The sequence below is a fragment of the Protopterus annectens genome, chromosome 14.part0 (genome assembly GCF_019279795.1).
Source record: "Protopterus annectens isolate FY-2018-M chromosome 14.part0, PAN1.0, whole genome shotgun sequence".
NCBI lineage: Eukaryota > Metazoa > Chordata > Ceratodontiformes > Protopteridae > Protopterus > Protopterus annectens.
The window spans coordinates 1,105,731,870-1,105,754,195 of NC_056748.1; positions in this window are offsets into that span (position 1 = coordinate 1,105,731,870).

Below are 22,326 nucleotides of genomic sequence, written 5' to 3' on the forward strand. Positions count from 1 at the left end.
AATGTCAGCTTTGATGTTAGAGAAGTATGTATAAAAGAGGAGTGGGCTTAGAACACAGCCCTTTGAGATACCAGCTGTAAGATTTTTCTGGCTACAGCAAATCCGCTTAACTTTAATATAGTATATTATTATTATTTAGTACAGGTTTTCCAAATGATAGCCAGTTAAGTGTCCGGTGAACTGTGCACATTGTAATGATGAGTTGGAGGAGTTTGTGAATAAACACAACATGGAGGATAGTGTCTAAGGTACACAACATGGAGGATAGTGTCTAAGGTACACAACATGGAGGATAGTGTCTAAGGTCCACAACATGGACGATAGTGTCTAAGGTCCACAACATGGACAATAGTGTCTAAGGTACACAACATGGAGGATAGTGTCTAAGGTACACAACATGGATGATAGTGTCTAAGGTACACAACATGGATGATAGTGTCGAAGGTACACAGCATGGAGGATAGTGTCTAAGGTACACAACATGGAGGATAGTGTCTAAGGTACACAACATGGACGATAGTGTCTAAGGTACACAACATGGGGGATAGTGTCTAAGGTCCACGGATGCAGCTTGAAGTGCATGGCCTTTATTTCCTGGCCTCAGTAATTATCTGCTATTTAACAAAGACAAACTGTGGTCCACTGTGGGATAATAGTTAACCTATATCATTTATTTCTTCAGCCATAATATGTTCTGCAGCCTTGCAAGTTAAGACTAATAAGCCTATTATGTCCAGGGTATGTAGTGATCCATATAGTGGGATCACTTTTATGCAAGGTCAGATTAGTCCATGTATAGGCCACACAAAAAAAGTGTCCTGCATTTGAAATGTTACTGTACCCCGGGATACAGTGATTTTTAAGCTTCCACCTTCTACCACTTCATATTTCTCACCCTCTTAGTGCAAGAAATTTGGAACAAAGGTTGACAAATGCCCAAAAATAAGGTCAGATTTAAAAATTTCTCATATATGCTTAGAAAGCTGTGAGAAAAACAGAGATTGTGTTAGCTTGCTTTTTCTGAAAGATATGAAGTCTGCAACTCAAATGTATTGCATTATTTATTGGCTTCAGTCCTCGAAGAATTGCCAGAAAGCCACAAATTATTTGTAAAATCTGGACATTCTGTGAAAATATAGACAGTTGAGAGGTATGCACCAATGGCACATTTGGGGAAAGGGGGGACATTCCCCTGTGGTCATCAACAAGTTGACTCCTGTCTGACATTTAGAGCTGTAGCTTGCTGACTGGCCTCACACTCAAGGCATCATAATATTCTCATCTTTTCAAAAACTGTTTGCATAACTTTCTCTTCCATCTTTTTTTTCCTGCTATTTATTCACACCAGTGCCATGGTTACTTTGCACACTTCTGCTGTAAACACATCTATATTACCTTTCTACTGTCATTAGGGTCACTATTTGAGTTGAATACATGAATCTTGCCCTCTCATTTAATAATCACATATATAACAAAAGCACTCCAACATACAGAAGCTGAAATGATATACACAAGGAATAATATACAGCAGTAGCTATATTCAGTATACAAGAAATCTCATATATCAGTAACCCTGTTCAGTAAATAATGCTTTTCATATGTCCAACAAGAGCAGGAAGATGGTAGTTTCCCTCCATGGATCCAGCTTTGTTTTCCCTCCTTGTGCATTTAGTTATTACAAATAAGTATAACCAGTGTTTTGACCACATTTCCAGGCCATTTCATTTTTACACTCCTTCATTCAGTACTTAAAATACAGCAGTCCTGGTTCTTCTCAGTCTTCAATAATAATCCTTCACTGTGCAGAAGGCTTGACATGGTCTACATGCTGGCAGTTTTGGGTGCCTTTTTGTTGAATGAATATATCAAAGAGAGATCTCTGCCATGAGATACATTAAGCATAATGTGCATTCTAGAAAATGTTTCCATTCTGATTCAGTATTCTTTCCTCTTCTCTACTCATTTCTATTGAGTGTGAGTGTGAGTCCAGTTCAGCCTGCATTGCTACTTAACAGTATTACACTGGTTTCCTGAGAATCCATTGTTCCACTAGCTCTTCCTACTTCCCTTGTTTCATGCACTCCTCAACTAAATGATTCCATGTCTCAACTTCTAAACCCCACAAGTTCTCCATTTGTATATCTTGTAATAAACAGGTCCAATACATATATATACATACATATATGTAGATATGGTTTCACCCAGCTCATCTCCTCTCCCACATTCCTTAACAAATCCACCAACTCCTGCTCCATCATTGACTGGATCTTCATTACCAATCCCAACCTCTACCCTCACACTGAAACACTACCTGACTCCATCAGTGATCTGCCCCATACAGACCCTCCGAATCTCTCCCCACATCCCCAAACCCCACAAATACAAAGAATCCTGAAAATTATCCACTTGTAACCCTGACACATTCAATCACACCCTCTCTCAAATATACTGGACCTCCCTCTTTACATTACCCCTTGATGATGCTGTCATTCTTTAACTCCACTTTTCTCAACATACTCAATTATCTTGCCCCTCAACGTACTATCAAAGTCAAATCCCACAACTCCCCCTGGCTAACACACACAACCCATACTCTCATGCAAAAAAGTGACTCTGAGTGGAAACTCTGGTCCAAAATTAAATCTCCATGCCACTTCCAAACCTATAGAGAACTCCAAAATCTCACCAAAAAACAAATTAATCAAGACAAAAAGAATTTCTATCACCAGCCTCAACCCTCACAATCCAGTAACCCTAAAAAATTCCGGAGCACTATCAACCAAATTCTCCACCCAGGTAATCCATCAACACCCAACCCCTGCCCCAATAACTCACCCCTCGAAACTGCCTCCTCCTTTAACTCCTATTTTATCAACACATTAAGTCAACTAATGCAAAATTCTCCCCTACCCCTCACCCACACACTACAACAACACCTCAGGATAACTTCCTCCTCTCCCTAAAAACAGTCCCTACTAGCTACATTAAAAAACTCCTCCTCAAGCTCAAACCCTGCTCCTCATCAGCAGGCAACCTACCATCACTCTTCCTAAAACATGCTGCCCCATCCATAGCATACCCAGTTTCCATCCTAATTAATCATTCTATCACAGAATCAACTGTTCCAACTATTTGGAAAACATTCTATACAATTCCTATACATAAAGGTGGCAATTCCTTAGAACTCTCAAACTTCTGACCAGTTGCTATACTTTCTCCCCTCTCCAAAGTCTTAGAACACTGCATACACAAACAAATCATGGCCCACCTCCTACAACACAACCTGATCACCCCTACCCAACACTGCTCTCATCTCCTTCGCCAATACCATTTTCCAAGCCAGAGACAACAACAAACTCATTTCTTGTCTATTCCTAGATCTGAACAAAGCCTTTGAGACAGTCTTTCATCCAATCCTTCTCTCAAAACCTTCTCAACTTAACCTTTCCCCAACAACTATTTTTTGGTTTAGCAGCTACCTGTCAGACCGGCACCGATCTGTCAAATGGCTCTCTGCTCTCTCTCCTTTTCTCCCTATTAAAACAGGTGTCACTCAGGGCTCCTTCCTTGGACCACTCCTTTTTAACATCTTTACCAATGAACTCCACAACTCCAGTCCCCAGTCATCCCTCATACAGTACGTGGACGACTCTACCATTATATCTATAGCTGATAATCCAAATGAACTACAAACCCTCACACAAACATCTTTTAACCACACTGAAACTTGGCTAACTCAAAACCTTCTCTTACTTAACCCCAAAAAACAAAATTGCTACTCTTTCTCCCAAAATCCCACCTCTCTCTTAAAATCCTCCTTCACCATCTCTTCACTCAACAACACTACAATAGCTCCAGAAACCCATACCAAGCTCCTCAGAGTAATCTTAGATGACCAACTGAAATTTGACCTTCACATTCACCACAGTATAAAGAAAACCCATCAAAAGCTTGGTCTTCTTTATAGAAATAAAAAATTTCTCACTCCTGATACTAGAATAACCCTAGCCAATGCCTACCTCCTCCCTAACATCTTCTATAGTGCACAGATCTTTACTAACCTTCAGTCTACACTTCTCTCCAAACTTGAATCTACCTATAACAAAGTGGCTAGATTTACTGCAAACTTACCACCAAAATCCCACCACTGTCTGGCCCTCAAGTCACTACACTGGCTTGAGTTTCCAAACCACCTCAAATTTACCCAACTTCTCACTATCCACTCCATTCTCAACAAACCATCCTCCTGTCCTAGTCACTTTTCACTAGTCTCCCTCTACACTCCCACTCGATCATTAAGGAGCTCATATCAACATCTGCTACAAATTTACAAACCTAACAAATTTGCAGGACAGAACTTATACAGATACTCTCTAGCCATCCTCTGAAACAAGCTTCCCTTAACTATAAGAAGCCTACCCCAGACCCATACTTTTAAAATCTCTCTTAAACACTACCTTACCCACCTCACTACTTGCCCCTGCAACCTTCCCCCTTTAACCTAGTACAGATCTTGGTCTCTTCACACCTCTTTCACCTTCCCTTCATTAGCCTACTACCCATCTCATCCTCCCTCCCTACCACCTATCAACCTTCAAACAAGAAAAAACCTTCCGGATGGATACTGCTGTCGTATGAAAGTTCTTTATTAAAACCAAAAATAAAATCCAAAGCCACACACCTTCCTGCAACCACTTACCTTTTACCTCAAGACCTGCTCTCTCCTACCTAACTCTTGACAGTATGTATAAAGCCTTTTCCAACTCCTTGCAGGCCACCTGTTTCATACTAAGACCCTCACAATTGCTAATCCCCAAATCCTATCAACTCATTATCACCCCTCTTTACTAACTCTGCAAGCTCCCCCCCAAATCCCACTGCTCCTCCCTACTTATCCTACTTACATCACCCCCAACTACCCTCCATCTGCTCTGACTCCATTACAACTTTAAAGCTGCCATCTAACTGTATCCATGTTAAAACTCTCACCTGCCTTCCTTTTTATATTCAATTAATAATCATAACGCTATTTGTGTATTTAGCAAAATTTGTGTTCTACTATTTTTGCATTTCTTCTATTGAGTATTGTGTAAATAGCAGAATGTTTGAATTTTTTGCATTATTCTACTGGGTAATGGAGCTTTTCTCCCCGCGCCTCCACTAAAAAAGGGCTCTGTCCCAGTCAGACTATCCCGGTCAACAAATGTCAAATAAATAAAACATACATTTAATATATGTGTGTGTGTGTGTGTGTGTGTGTGTGTGTGTGTGTGTGTGTGTGTGTGTGTGTGTGTGTGTGTGTGTGTATGTGCGCATATATACATACACATACATGCGCTTAAATCCTTGACCCCATGCCAACAGTATACTGTTTCCTACAACTGGAGCCATAGCCTCACATGGTATCTCTTCTTGTCCTAGCTGGCCTGAAATGGCAAAATGGCATTTTTCTCCCACCCCATCTCCTCTTATCACTTATTCTGCTGGGTCTGACTCAAAGAATTGTAATCTCTCTTTAAAGCTGATCTCCCAACATAACCCCCCACTCTTTCTTTCTGCTAGGCAAAAATAAATTCCTCATGTTTGCCAGCTGTGCTATGTGCTTTTACCATCTTTCAAAGTCAAAAAATCTCTCATTTAACCTTCTGATTTCTCAATCTCAAATTAAGTCAGGGATTCTATATATTCTATAATTTATCATCAAATCTCTTTCTTCCTCAACTTCCTAAGTTAAAAAAAAAATGTCATCTAGGTATTGTATATAATTCTGTAACTCAAAAGGGGCAATAGAATCTTCCAGTAAAAGGGGCAATAGAATATTCCAGTAATTTTCTAAGTTTTACTTATCAGTCAGATAGTACTTCAATTAACTTCCTGGAAATAATTTTAGTTTTGATGCCAATAAGAGGAAATGTATAACTAATATATATATATATATATATATATATATATATATATATTTATATATATGTGTGTGTGTGTGTGTGTGTGTGTGTGTGTGTGTGTGTGTGCGTGCTTGTGCGTGTGTGTATATATATATATATATATATATATATATATATATATATATACATATGTATGTATGTATGCATAGGTTTACTGTTAGAATTCTGAAATCACTTCAGTCGATCGGCATGTGGTCGAAAAGCAGTTTTCAAGTGGGCAGAATGTTGAACCAAAATAAATACATTGACTACACTACAGCGAATGGGTAGTAGTTTGAGTATTTAGGTTCGGCATTGTGCAGGGAGATTACAGTTCAGGGAATTAGCCCATTTTCTTACTTTACTGCAATCTCAGAGTTGGTATATTTAATTTGCAGGGGGTATGGGTAGGTCCTGCCCTCCCCCACATGACTGACTGTAGAGTGTAACGGTATGTTAATATGCATTGCATGGGTGACTGACATCACCTCCTGCTATGTTGACTACATCGAACTATGGATATTGATGTAACAAGTTGTGAACTGGACCACCAAACAAACTCCTATACCAATAACCAAGGAAACACCAGGATAAACTTCGTAACACACTTTTTTAAAAAAACAGTAGTTAAGCGCTTTCATCCAACAGGACTTCATCAGAACTAATCAGAGTATTTAAGGCAGGTAAGTTTATTGTGTCAGTAGTTCAAAGCGCTTTACTTTAATAAAGTGTGTTACGAAGGTTATTCTGGTGTTTCCTTGATTTTTGGTATTTGGATGTCGATGTATTCATTTTTGCCTTGACTGCTGCTTTGAAATTCCAAATTCAGCATTTCAGTCGACATTCTGATGACCGGGTGACTGAAGCAGTTTCGGAATTTCAATAGTAAACCTATATATATTTTTATATATATATATATATATATATATATATATATATATATGTATATATATATTTATATATATATATATATATATATATATATATGTATATATATATATATATATATATATATATATATATATATATATATATATATATATATATATATATATATGTGTGTGTGTGTATATATATATAAATATATATATATATATATATATATATATATATATATATATATATATGTATATATATATATATATATATATATATATATATATATATATATATATATATGGGTCTATATTATAATCTCAAAGTTATGGAACATCGAATACAATATGGTCAAAACCATCTTATCGAAGTTCCCTAACTTCAGAAAAAAAGAATTTAAACATCAAATACTCTAACAGGTTTTCGAAGGGGGGCAAGCCCCCCTGCACCCCCACCCCCCAAAACTTAAATATACCAACTCCAAGATTGCGCTACAGTGTAGAAAAGGGAAATCTTCCCTTTCCACACACCCTTTCCACACCATACTCCATTAAAGTGCAATCTCAGAGTTTTTAAGTATCAGGGGATGTGTTGGGCGCAACCCTCCACGTGGGGGTGCAGAAGGGCTTGTCTCCCTTTACTTTTTTTTTTTTACAGGATGTATTACAATTTCAATGGTTTAATGTTTCGATCACTAAAGTTCGATCTTTAGTGATTCGAAGCATTAAACCTTCGAGATTATAATATAGACCCATATGTATATATATATATATATATATATATATATATATATATATATATATATATATATATATATATCGACAACTCCTAGGTGGGGAAATATTCCCTTACTCCCAAGGATTGTGCAGTCTTAGAGTTAGTATAAATAATTTAGCAGAGGGTGTGGTCCCTGGCAAAAAACAGTGTTATTTTTTTTCTTTGTAGCATATGGCAAGGATTCTTCTCACACGTGGTGTTGATTACAGGTGTTTCCTTTGTCAACCTTTTGTGGTTGATGTTCTTGCCATCAACATTGTGGTTTGTCCATATAATTCAGTAATTCCACACACAGATACACACATGTGGACACACACACACACACACACACACACACACACACACACACACACACATATATATATATATATATATATATATATATATATATATATATACAGTGGATATAAAAAGTGTACACATCCCTGTTAAAATGCCAGGTTTTTGTGATATAAAAAAGTGAGTTCACAATTAATCATTTCAAAACTTTTCCCACCTTTAATGTGACCTATAACCTGTACAATTCAATTGATAAACAAATCTGTTAGGGGAAAAAATATAAAAAATAAAAACGTACAATACCAATACTCTGGTTGCATAAGTGTGCACACCCTTAAACATACTTTGTTGTGTGTGCACACCCTTAAACTAATACTTTGTTGAAGTAAAGTCATCTTTGCCAAACGTATACAGTATTTTTCATCTTGATCAATTAATTTATTTTATATTTAATTAATTTTATTTACATTTTTATTAATTAAATCAAATAAAAATAAATAAATAAATATCTACTTGGTTTCTGACAAAAGTATATTCTGTTTCATCTTGATCAAAAACAATGTGCATGAGATGTTTCCATATGTTTGTATGTATGAATGTAAGTATAGACAAATATGTACATGTGTGTGTACATCAAGGATTTGATAACAAAAATTTAATCATTGCCAAAATCTATGAAAAAACCCACATCCAGCTGTGACTTTGCAATTACAAAATGATTCTGTAAAAACACGGTCATTGAAGCCACAGGCCAGCTGCACTGCAGAACCTTGTCAGCACCTTATGTACTAACGGAAGGACATCTGTTGCTATATTTACTGTATCTGTCCATCACTTTGATGATTTTTCCTGTTTTACACTGACCTCTGACCTTGCCCATGTGATGTCTTTTGTAATTACCTTTTCTTCCTGTGATATTTAATTTGAGCTTCTAGGGAATAATATGGTTTTATCTCTTCCAGTGCCAATTGTTTTTTTCTCAGGTTTCTCATGGCCCACTCAGTATTCCTTGCCACACCATAACCCAAAGGCATCAATCTGCTTTCTATCTCACTTCTTCACTATTCAGCTTTTTCACCCGTATGACATTATTGGAAGTGCCATACATTGGACAAGTAGAATCTTTGTACTCAGATGCATCTGTGCACTGAGAGATATTCTCTAAATTCTTGTTAACCATTCTGCCAAGACAAATCATCACTGGAATTGTTGAAAGTTTACAATTTCTTTATAATAATATATTACCATCTTCAGAATCTTTGTCTTTTTGTCTTTTTTGATGGCAGGGTGCGAGGCTAATTTTCAGACTATACTCTTTAATTTTGATAAATACTTTGTATATAGTGTTCACTTCCAGTCAGCTATGCAGTGTCATCTGCATAGCCAAGCTTGTTGGCAATTCTTTCATTTTTTTGCACCTCAATGTTCTTTATATAATTCTCCTTTGGTTATTTGTTCTGCTTATACATTAAACAGGTATAGGGAAACTATGCCTTGTCATAATCTTTTAGCAGTTCTCAGACATTCTGTTTTTCTGGACTCTGGTTGAGCTGTTACTCTTGAAACATGTAAAGCTTGTATATGAGAATCAAATAGTCCTTGGATTTTAAAAGAGAATATCATGGCTGATCAAATGGAAAAGATTTATGTTTATAGCAGTCTTGAAGAAAGGTAATGCAATTGATTCCGAAATGTATCCCACAATTGCTCTAAGCTACATGCTAGTAATTTTCTTCTCAGAATTACTGAGTGGATATTGTAACTGTACTTGGAATATGAATTCCTAGAAATGCTAGCAGTATTCAAGGAATAGAGAACAAAACACCCTATAGACCTTCAAAGCAAAACTAAAAGGAATATCTATCCAGTGAGTCTGTTTGTGCTAGATGTTGCGATAATGGCTAAATGCTTCAGCAATTGCTACCACCTACTCTTTCTTAAATGTAAATTCAAAATCGGATACTGCACAATGTAAATAATAAACATTTCAACAGTGTTGTTGTAATTTATATAGCACCCTGTTAGTTTGCTATACTTTTTAGCTCTGTTTATTAAATTTACTTTAATGCTGTTGGTTCTCTGACCATTTGCACCTCTCTGCTTACCTTATGGCCCATTTGGTGCTGAAAAAGAGTATGTCAGCTGTCAACCTGTCTGCTTATTCTGTTATCAAACTGAAATACATAGTTAGAATGATAGATGGATATATTATCACTGTGAAATACAGATTTATATTTTCTTTTATAATTGGTTGCATACTAACTGCTTTATCAATTAAAAACTAAGAATATCTTCAAGTCTATTTATTCTAAATAGGGCAGTATTTTGCTTTTCACTAACATTGCCTGGATTCATAGTTATTCTGTTTTCTGTCAGAATGTTATCATTTCAACATAATAACGTTATCAACAGTAGAAAGAGGCAAGATAAGTTACATTTGTACCACTGCAGTTAGGGAACTCGCACAATAATTTGTAGAAGAAGTATCAATCAATGGTAATGTTGTTTCATTTATTTCTCAAAGGTACACCTCCTGCATTAATAATCTACACTTGCATATCATCCATTGCTTACCTGTTCCAAACAATGTTTGTAAACATGCTCCCTGTATCTGTATATTCTCTCACATGTGATATTCATTAGTTTGTTTGGTTTACATTCACAGGCAGCAGATACCCTTTATATATGGATTGAAACAAATCTAATAGGACCACTTTTTTAATTAGGTATTGTATTAACCAATAACTATCTTTATCTCTCTGTGTCAACTAAACATTCTTGTAATTCAAAAACAAAGAATTAAAAACTAGTGCAGAGGTCTCAGAAAGATGCTTCTCAGACCTAGGCAGAGTAGTCACCCTGAGAGAAATCCACATTACATGGATCCAGCAACAAGATTTTATTTATTTGTCCTTTGATTATCAGGAAAGTCTGACTGAGCCAATTGCCCATTTTCGGCAGAAGCCAAGGGATAAAAGCTCCACTACAGGTTCAAAAACATTTAGACAGTAGTTGAGTAACTATATACAAGGGGAGAAAAGATCACAACAGATTAAACATTTTACAATGAGTTTCTGAGAAAAGCTTCACAAAAACATACACAAAGCATTTTACAGTACCTGGATACTAATCATATACAAGGGGAGAACCCCCCCCCCCCAATATATAAAAACACAAACAGATTGAAATACATTTACAGAAACATGACAAATACAATATGTACTGCAAGTAGCAATACACACTGCAGAAATGGGTAGCTTATGTCAAGCAAACTAATACGCAGTTATTAAAAATACTGACTATAGTTCTAATAATGTATGCAGGTAAACAAATAGAGTATTCTGATGCCGAAACAGGTAGAAGAAGAAAATGAGATGGAGAATAATAAGCAAGGGGGGGGGGTTAAGGACATGGAGAGGGCTGATTACTACTTTAAGATGAGATTGTTATGGAAGGACACAGGACAGGAAAATTAACAGCAAGTATTGACTGAAGAGGAAGAACAGCATACATTAGTAGTATGGTATCATTAATGTGAGAGCTTCTTTTGATGTTAGGCTATTACTACCTGCTGAAATATGGAGGTGTTAGTGAATTCAGAGTGAGAAAGGTTTAGTTATAATTAGTAGGTAGTCATGCATGTGTTTTGAGGGTTATGCATGTAGAGTTCCAGGGGTCAGCTAGATATTTTTAGATTGAAGTGGCCTAGTGTGGTGTAAACATGTGCAATATGTCTATCAGGGCTTTGCGTTGTTCTTACTTGTATAGTAATTTGTGGACTAGGAGTTGTGTATGCATGTGAGTTGCTTGGGTAATTCAAGTCAATCCAGTTGTTTTAGGGTTAAGCAGTGATGGGCTCGGTTTGATGAGCTAGTGGCAAATTTAACTGTTTTATTGTACCATCAGTTTAGTTTATTTTAGCTGGAAGCTTGAAGGTGAAGCAGTACTGGGAGACATACAGTAAAGTGGGGAGTAAGAGTGTAGAGGCAGGGAGTTTACTGGATGAATCAGTTAGGTAGCTTTTTGTTCTATAAAGTGCCCCCACTTTTTAGTGAGCTTTTGATACCATTGCACGTGTAAATCAAATTTCAGGTTATCATCAACTGGCATGCCAAGTAGTTTCATATGGGCGATGACTTCTATAGGGGTGGTATCAGACACTCATTTTGAGAAATTTTGTTTGAGGTGTGAAATGGCGTTTGGGAGTTTTTTTGATTGAGTTGAAGCTGGCAGATATTGAGCCAGCTTTCATCTGCTAAAAATGAGGTGGTGTAGAGTAATTATGTTACTAGCAGAATATGTTCATGTGGAGTCATCGGTACACTGTATCAGGGATGCCTGACATTTGGCAGAGTGTAGGTTGTTGGTAAATATGTTGAAAAGCAGTAGTCCCAGTATGGAACCCTGAGTAACACCTGTTCTGAGAGGTAGGAAGGATGAGCAGGAATTAATCCATTTAACAGATTGTAGTCTATTGGAAAAGTAGCTGGAGAACCAGTTGGTGAAATTGTTTGATAGGCCAAGTGAAGAGAGTTGTTTTTAATAGAAGGTTATGTAAAATGGTATAGAACACTTTGGATAGAGCCAAAAACACATCAGAAATCAGTTGTCCTTTGCCTCTGGTTAGGTTAATAGTGTTGGTGAAGTTTAGGACAGCTGTGGTAGTGCTATGCCCTGGTCTGAAGCCATGCTGTATGGGGGTATGGGGATTATTAGTTTGTAAATGAGTCATTAATTGATTATGAATGCATTTTTAAGAATTTTTGAATGTGGGGAGTGAATGGAAATGGATCTAAAGTTGGATATATCATTGGAGTTACCTCCCTTGAGAAGTGGGAGGATATACGATTTTTTCCAAGGCTGGGACATGTGATTCCTGAATGGACCTATTTCTGAGAATGGATAATGGCAAGGAAATTAATCTGGCTGCTGTTTTTAAGAAAACACCAGGAATTCCATGTGGAGCAAGTCTGTTTAATTTGTTTGAGGTATTTCTTGATTGTTTTGATAGATACTTGCTGAATGGAACTTGGAGATGCGACTGAGTGATATGTGGTCAGATTATTAGAGGAGGTCGAGTGTAATGAATGAAATAGTTCACCGGTGCTAGAGATAAAGTGATCATTGAAAGCATTAGCTGTTCCTTCTGGTGAGCAGTGAAGATTGCAGTTTGGTTGTCCAGTTGATCCTGCAGTATTTTAGATATGGTGGCCCAGAATTGTTTAGAATATTTGTAGCATCTATTCTCCAAACTGGAGCACTAAAGCTTCTTGTCAAGTCCGATTTAGCATTTGCTGTATTTTTTAAGTACTTTTATTGTTGAAGATTGTTTTTGGTTGTATTATTGAGACATGGCTTCCAAGCTTTATCTCTATTCCTCATTAATTCATGGTAGTTTGAGTGAGCAGAGGAGCAGGATTGTTTTGCACTCTTTTAAACATGAGAGGCCATGCTGTTTAGCAGTTCCAGGAATATCTTATTAAAACAGTCAACGGTGTCATCTAGTAGCAAGACTTTTATGATGTTTCAATTGTGAGAGTGTGGTGAGGTGTTGAACAGTTGTGGGTCAAAGTTCATGTTGCAAGAGGATTTATGTGTTTGTATTCCCTGAGAGAAGTATGGTGTTCTGTTGTGGCATATATGGGCAGGTGGTCACTACGTGTGCTAGCTAATGTGCCATTTCAGCTTTTATTGTTAGGGCGACTTGTTAGTAACCTGTCCAGAGTAGAAGTTTTGCCATTTTTCAGGTTGATTCTGGTAGGATCACTGATAACTTCTAGTATAAATCTGTACAATTTCACCCAGCTTATCCCAGAGGTGAGACTTGATCAGTTAATGTTAACACCACCTAGTATAATTGTCTCTGCATGTACATTATCAGGTAGTCAAGATAGGACAGCTTCCAATGCGCTGATATTGTCTCCAGGTGCCATATAAAGGTGCTGCCATATGTATTGTTGTGTGTGCATTGAGTTTTAGATTACTTAGAAGTACTTCAGTATTGAGGAAGGAGGGTATGGGATATGTGAAAGGTGACCAGTTTATGCTACTGTGGTACATTATTGCTACTCACCCTACTTGTTTATTTTATCCATCACCTCTAACAATAATAGAAGGAGGTGGGAGTATTTCTGCACTGGAGATAATCAGTTTTATCCAAGATTTTGCAGCTAATATGTTAGGTGAGTGATATTTTATCCATGCATATAGTTCTGGAGTTTTGTTAGCAATGCTCCTGATGTTCATATGGAAAAATATTGACTTTCTTGTTTCTATTCCTTATTTTGTCAGGAGTGGAGTTTAAGTTTTTAGGCAGGGTTGATTTATTTATTTGTGGACTAACTTAGTGCCTGAGAGGGTCCAGCGTTGGGTTGAATGTCAACTACTAGCAGTAAATTCAGTAGTATTATACTTGTATGAGTGTGTTGCTTTAGTTTTTGTGTTGATTGTGCCTTAGAACCATGTTTGGAGGTATGGAGTATTTTAGGTTAAATAAGTTTAGTGTGTTGATTTTTATGTAAGTGGGGACCTATATTGAACAGGATGGATGAAGGGATTACATTGTAATTGTATTGTTTGATAGTAGGTGAAGTATTCAGTTTGGTACGATGTAGGACAGGTTAATAATATGAGTATGACAGAGGTTACAGTGAGACTTTGTGTCATGGTGGGGAGTGGTGGATTTAGGGTATGCAATGTTTTAAAGGAGAGCATCTTTAGATAGTGAAGAGTGTAGAGAACAGGTATTGTCAGTTATAGTACTAAGGAGCCATAAAATGATGCAATTGGTTAGTTAGGGTTTTGTGGAGGATGTTGTTGTGGATTGGTAATGCAGTTTTATACATAGGTCATAGTATCTGTCAGTTATAGTACTAAGGAGCCATAAAATGATCCTATTGGTTGATTAGGTTTTGGTAGAGGAGGTTGTTGATTGGTAGTACAGTTTTATACATAGGTCATAGAATTTGTCAGTTATAGTACTAAGGAGCCATCAAATTATGCTATTGGTTGGTTAGGTTTTTGTGGAGGATGTTATTGTGGATTGGTAATACAGTTTTATATATAGGTCATAGTATTTGTCAGTTATAGTACTAAGGAGCCATAAAAATGATAATATCGCTTGGTTAGGTTTTTGTGGAGGATGTTGTTGTGGATTGGTAGTACAGTTTTATACATAGTTCATAGTATTTGTCAGTTATAGTACTAAGGAGTCATAAAATGATGACATTGGTTGATTAGGTTTTGGTAGACAAAGTTGTGGATTGGTAGTACAGTTTTACACATAGGTCATAGTATTTGTCAGTTATAGTACTAAGGAGCCATAAAATGATGCTATTGGTTGATTAGGTTTTGGTAGAGGAAGTTGTGGATTGGTAGTACAGTTTTATACATAGGTCGTAGTATTTGTCAGTTATAGTACTAAGGAGCCATCAAATGATGCTATTGGTTGGTTAGGTTTTTGTGGAGGATGTTGTTGTGGATTGGTAACACAGTTTTATACATAGGTCATAGTATATGTCAGTTATAGTACTAAGGAGCCATAAAATGATGCTATTTGTTGGTTAAGTTTTTGTGGAGGACATTGTTGTGGATTGGTAGTACAGTTTTATACATAGTTCATAGTATTTGTCAGTTATAGTACTAAGGAGCCATAAAATTATGCTATTGGTTGTTAGGTTTTTGTGGAGGATGTTGTTGTGGATTGGTAATACAGTTTTATACATAGGCCATAGTATTTGTCAGTTATAGTACTAAGGAGCCATAAAATTATGATATTGGTTGATTAGGTTTTGGTAGACAAAGTTGTGGATTGGTAGTACAGTTTTACACATAGGTCATAGTATTTGACAGTTATAGTACTAAGGAGCCATGAAATTATGCTATTGGTTGATTAGGTTTTGGTAGACAAAGTTGTGGATTGGTAGTACAGTTTTACACATAGGTCATAGTATTTGTCAGTTATAGTACTAAGGAACCATAAAATTATGCTATTGGTTGATTAGGTTTTGTTAGAGGAAGTTGTGGATTGGTAGTACAGTTTTATACATAGGTCGTAGTATTTGTCAGTTATAGTACTAAGGAGCCATCAAATTATGCTATTGGTTGGTTAGGTTTTTGTGAAGGATGTTGTTGTGGATTGGTAATACAGTTTTATACAGGTACATGTCAGTACACCGACAAGTCGGAAGACCGACATTCACTCCACCGACACATGAAAATATCGAAACCGCAAACACGGACATTTAACAGGTAAGACTTTTCATTTCGCTAATCATGCCTACCATGTTTTAGTAAGTGTGGCAGTGTTATGCATGTGTGGTAGGCATGATTAGCGAAATTAAAATTCTTACCTGTTAAATGTCCGTGTTTGCGGTTTCGATATTTTCATGTGTCGGTGGAGTGAATGTCGGTCTTCCGACTTGTCGGTGTACTGACATGTACCCTTTTATACATAGGTCATAGTATTTTTCAGTTATAGTACTAAGGAGCCATCAAATGATGTTATTGGTTGGTTAGGTTTTTGTGGAGGATGTTGTTGTGGATTGGTAACACAGTTTTATACATAGGTCATAGTATATGTCAGTTATAGTACTAAGGAGCCATAAAATGATGCTATTGGTTGGTTAAGTTTTTGTGGAGGACGTTGTTGTGGATTGGTAGTACAGTTTTATACATAGGTCATAGTATTTGTCAGTTATAGTACTAAGGAGCCATAAAATTATGCTATTGGTTGGTTAGGTTTTTGTGGAGGATGTTGTTGTGGATTGGTAATACAGTTTTATACATAGGGCGTAGTATTTGTCAGTTATAGTACTAAGGAGCCATAAAATGATGATATTGATTGATTAGGCTTTGGTAGACAAAGTTGTGGATTGGTAGTACAGTTTTACACATAGGTCATAGTATTTGTCAGTTATAGTACTAAGGAGCCATAAAATGACGCTATTGGTTAATTAGGTTTTGGTAGAGGAAGTTGTGGATTGGTAGTACGGTTTTATACATAGGTCGTAGTATTTGTCAGTTATAGTACTAAGGAGCCATCAAATGATGCTATTGGTTGGTTAGGTTTTTGTGAAGGATGTTGTTGTGGATTGGTAATACAGTTTTATACATAGGTCATAGTATTTGTCAGTTATAGTACTAAGGAGCCATCACATTATGCTATTGGTTGGTTAGGTTTTTGTGGAGGATGTTGTTGTGGATTGGTAATGCAGTTTTATACATAGGTCATAGTATTTGTCAGTTATAGTACTAAGGAGCCATAAAATGATGCTATTGGTTGATTAGGTTTTGGTAGAGGAAGTTGTGGATTGGTAGTACAGTTTTATACATAGGTCGTAGTATTTGTCAGTTATAGTACTAAGGAGCCATCAAATGATGCTATTGGTTGGTTAGGTTTTTGTGAAGATGTTGTTGTGGATTGGTAATACAGTTTTATACATAGGTCATAGCATTTGTCAGTTATAGTACTAAGGAGCCAGCAAATGATGCTGTTGGTTGGTTAGGTTTTTGTGGAGGATGTTGTTGTGGATTGGTAATACAGTTTTATACATAGGGCGTAGTATTTGTCAGTTATAGTACTAAGGAGCCATAAAATGATGCTATTGGTTGGTTAAGTTTTTGTGGAGGATGTTGTTGTGGATTGGTAATAGAGTTTTATACGTGGGTTGTAGTGTACTTTGTGGAGGTGGGACTAGGTGAGATATGGGGATAGGGTAGGGGAGCAGAGGGAGCCTGAGTGCAGCAAGGGTGAACAGAGTACATTGCACCTGGTAATATTGTAGTTTGACCAAAAAAAGCAATCCGAGAAGATTTCCTGACTGTACAAAATCATATTATTCAGTTTAACTTGTATCAGTGGTGTGTTGCTCTAAAAATGTATAGATTATCTTCATTATTAATCAGGAAATTTCTCTCTAAGCAGCAAGGAAAAAAGGATGTTATAGTCGTATAACAAGAGAAACTAGAAAGATAGTATGCATGTGTGTGTGTGTGTGTGTGTGTGTGTGTGTGTGTGTGTGTGTGTGTGTGTGTATGTGGTGGGGACTAATGCACTAACAGACAGAGTATATTTGAAAAAGACACATTAAAATGGGTCCAAAGTTGAGAGCTGGTGTTGACTAAATCCCAAGTCACGTGTACATACCTACTGTGGTTGGTACAGCAATATACCAAACAGCAATGAAATTATTTGACAGTACTTAAGGATATTGTACCAGATATTCAAAAAGAACAAGATACAGGGCTATTAATACAGGCTGAAAAACTTTCAAATCCTTTCTTTCAAACTTGCTTACAGAGACTACCCTCACATTTGGAGACAATGCACATTAGGAGGGAGAAGTGTCATTACTTGACAGCTGGGAGCTGACACAGATCTTTTATCTAGGACAAGAGATGAGAGGACATAAAAAAATTAATAATGCTTGAGAAAGAAGTTGTATTGATTAGCTACTCTAGTGTGAATATAATACAGCAAGGCAGATTAGATATGCAGCCTTCTCTACATGCTCACTGAAATCGCTTTGGCCAAGAATAATCAGACACCAGTAAGTCGAAAACTTCAGGAGGAGGTAGAACAGATGGGGCCTGAATGGGAAAACTATACAGACTTGATTTAATCTAGAAGAGGAAAGTCAGCCGTCTCTACATACCAACTGAAACAGCTTTGGCCAAGAATATTGACACACCAGCAAGCTGAAAAACTTTAGGGGGTGATAGTGAAGACAAGGCTCAAATGTAAAAATTAGAAAACACTACTAGTGTTTCGGAGGGTGGCTGTTAGCTGTAGATTAACCTTTCCTAAGGTAGATTATATCATTAAAATAGGCTGTATCAAGTGTGATAACTTGCAATCAATACAAATATGTATATAAATAATGCATATTTAAAGAAACATAAGCTGCACATTAAACATTACAAAGTGTCTATTTATAAAGACTTAGTTCGGCAAGATAAATAAGAGAAGAATGCTCTGAAACCTAAAACAGCAAGGTTCAATCTAGCAGAGCATGAGTCACAGTGTCAGAAGCCAAAAGAACATTAAAGCAAACCTCTGTTACAAAACTCCCATGACTTCCTTTAAGGCAGCTGGTTACAAAACTCCCATGACTTCCTTTAAGTCAGCTGGTTACAAAACTCCCATGACTTCCTTTAAGTCAGCTGGTACACTTTCCTAGCAGAAAATGAAGAGTCAACAGTGAGCAAAAACACTTACTTTGGTAAGCATGCTGGCTTGGGACATATCTGGGGAATCGCTAACAGTACTAAGCTTTAAAATGGCTCATGGGTTTCTGCAGGATGTTTTTGAAATGCATCAAAGCACTCTGGGAAGGGTGAGCAGATCAATCAGTGGGGTTGTGGTAAAATAAGCTTACCTGGCAATATTGTAGTTTGGCTAAAAACAGCCTAAAAATATTTCTTGACTGCAGAAAATTATTTTTATTCATTTTAACTTTTATTAGTGGTATTTATATAACACTGGACATGTATAGGTTATCTTCATTATTGTTAATCAGCAAAGAAAAGTATATGTTACAGCTACATAACGAGAAACTAGATAGCTTTGTGTGTGTGTGTGTGTGTGTGTGTGTGTGTGTGTGTGTGTGTGTGTGTGTGTGTGTGTGTGTGTGTGTGTGTGTGGGTGTGTGTGTGTGTGTGTGTGTTGGGGTGGGGGGGGGGGGGGGTGACTGAGGCACTATTAATGGGAAGGCAATGAGCAGATTTTATTTGAAAACAGCTCTATTAAATTGGGACCAGAGTTGAAGGGTTGGTGCTGATTACATCTCAAGTGACATGCACGTACCTATAGTGGTCAGTACAGCAACAGTCAAACACCAATACAATTATTTGAGAGGCCTTAATAACATTTGTAGCAGTTATTAAAAAAAATAAATAAAAACAATAACATACAGGGCTGTTAATGCAGGCTGAAAAGCTTTCTAATCCTCAATAAAGGTATCCTTTGTTCTTTCAGCTTGCTTACAGAGACTGTCCTCACAGCTGGAGATGATGAACATTAAGACGGAGAGGTGTGGATTCAGGATAGCTGGAGGCTGACACAGACCTTTATTTTTTGTAAGTACACTTCCTGGGACATGTCTCATTATTTACAAGGAATAATTGTATATATCCTTCTCTTCTTCCCTTCCAAAGCCAAAACTTTCCTTGATTTTGTTCATTGCACAGTCTGATAATGTTTGTTTGTAAGTCCAGTCTCACCTCCTGCTCTGACAAGAACATATCCCACTTCTAAATATGTTTCCTTCTATTATGATGTCAATTAATAATGTAAACAATGACCAAGTAGCACGGTGCTTTTTATTTTTCAAAATTAATTACTGTCAACTGCAGTTCTATTTCAGTCTGTAATCAAATGTCATATGCTGTCTGTATATTAAAGTGCTCTAAAGCCCTCACTTAGGGAATAACAACCTCAAAAGGAGCTATTATCTTGTTCCAAAAATATCTGTCGATGGAGTCCCCCTTACAATATACCAGTAATTGTTCTGCGTTACAGTCTGCGCCCCATGCGCCATCATTTATTAATGTGCTCTCACCCACATGCAGCATTACTGTACTCTTCTATCACACATGATGAGCAGTGACATATTGAATAAGCCGTGGTGACTTCAGCATTTCACTAAATTCTTTGTTGACATTTGTATGCAGTTTTCATGATATCTCTGAATTATCCCCACATCTGTGTTTAGTACCTGTGTGATCTCTCTCTGTTTCTTAACTGCCTATCATTGACAATTCTAGATGTCTCACATTGACCCTTTATTTAAAAAAAAAAAAAGTGTATCTTTGCCTTTCACAGGCAAACCAGTTTGTCATAAAACTGTGACGAGATAAGCTTATGTAATATTCTTTGTCCTGAATGCCTTAAGCAATATGTTGTTTATGGAGTTGCATACTAACTTACGTCAATGTGATGTCTTTTCAAGATCTTTCTTCCCATTTCTTATTGTAATCCTTCTCAAACGTTTTAAATATATAGCTTTGTGTTTATAGTTAAAGGTATTATTTAGTACCAAAAAGAAATGTGGATAATATTTTTAGAATTTTTCTCAAATTTACCAGCTAAATCTTTATGTTTATTCTATTCCTGAATTGCATGTTATAATAAGTAGTTTATATAACCTTTGTTAATGCAAATCTATGTTCTGATCTCTTAAAATGTGAATGCCTTGCTGAGCATAAAAATAATTGCTCATTATTCTAGTGCCTGTGAAATGAATTCATACTCACAAACAATCATCTTTGGATCTTGGGGTTAGCTCTTGACATTTGTAAACATCCACTCAATATCAGAGGATTATCTAAATGTCCAAAGTGTACTCATAGTGTTGATGTGAATGAAAAGTTACAAGTTGACATTCCACTGTTCAAAACAGTTATGAATCACATTTATAGAAAATAGTATTAAACTGTTTCCATAATTACTAGTATATTTTCATTGTTAATGTTTTTGAAAACAGCAATTGTGTGGGCAGATTGATCATTAATGCTTCCACGACTCGTGCTATCATTTTGCTTTAAACATTAAAAACAAAAATGTGTAACAGCCATGAGTAAAGAATAACAAACAAACTAATTCTGTCAATAATTAAATAATAGGTTTTAGAGAAATTCTGTGTCTTTTTGAATCTTGGAGTCTGTTGGAATACTTGGCAGTGTACGGTTGTTTTTCAGTTTTATCAAGAACAGCATTTTGAATAAATATTATTATACAACTCCCCCCATTAATATTCAAAAACGTGCATGCTGACTGGTCAGCGTGCACGTTGTAAATCAAAGTTATATTAATGGAAAAAGGTCCAGTCGCCCGGACTTTTTCCATTACTATAACTCTTTTTTCTCACTGTTTTGCTATGTTAAACGAGTTTAACATAGCGAGGCAGCTTTAAAAAAAGCAACGGAGATTTTCAGTTGCTTTTCTAAAGCTGTTTCGCTATGTTAATATTAACATAGTGAGACAGTTTGTAAAAGGCAATGGAGATCTTGCTTTCTCCGTTGCTTTTTTCAAAACTGTCTCGCTATGTTAAATGGGTTTAACATAGCGAAACAGCTTTAAAAAAAGCAACAGAGATTCTCCGTTGCTTTTTTAAAGCTGTCTCACTATGTTAAACCCATTTAACATAGCAAAAACAGTTTGTAAAAAGCAACGGAGATCTTGCTTTCTCCATTGCTTTTGCCCACAGTTCTGATGTACTGCATAGGCATACGCATGCGCAGTACATCAGAACTGCCGCAAAATACCTGACAGATGCAGAAGGGCAGCAAGGAGGCATTATACAATGCCATTATTTAAGAAAAGTAATTATTTTTTTCTTAAATAATGTCATTAATATAATAACAACCACTTCTGGGTGTGGGTAATGCTGGATTTACCCACGGTTGGCTTTGTCTGGTCACTTGGGCTTCACGCTCGTGACCAAATCACGCCAGCCGTGGGTAAATCCAG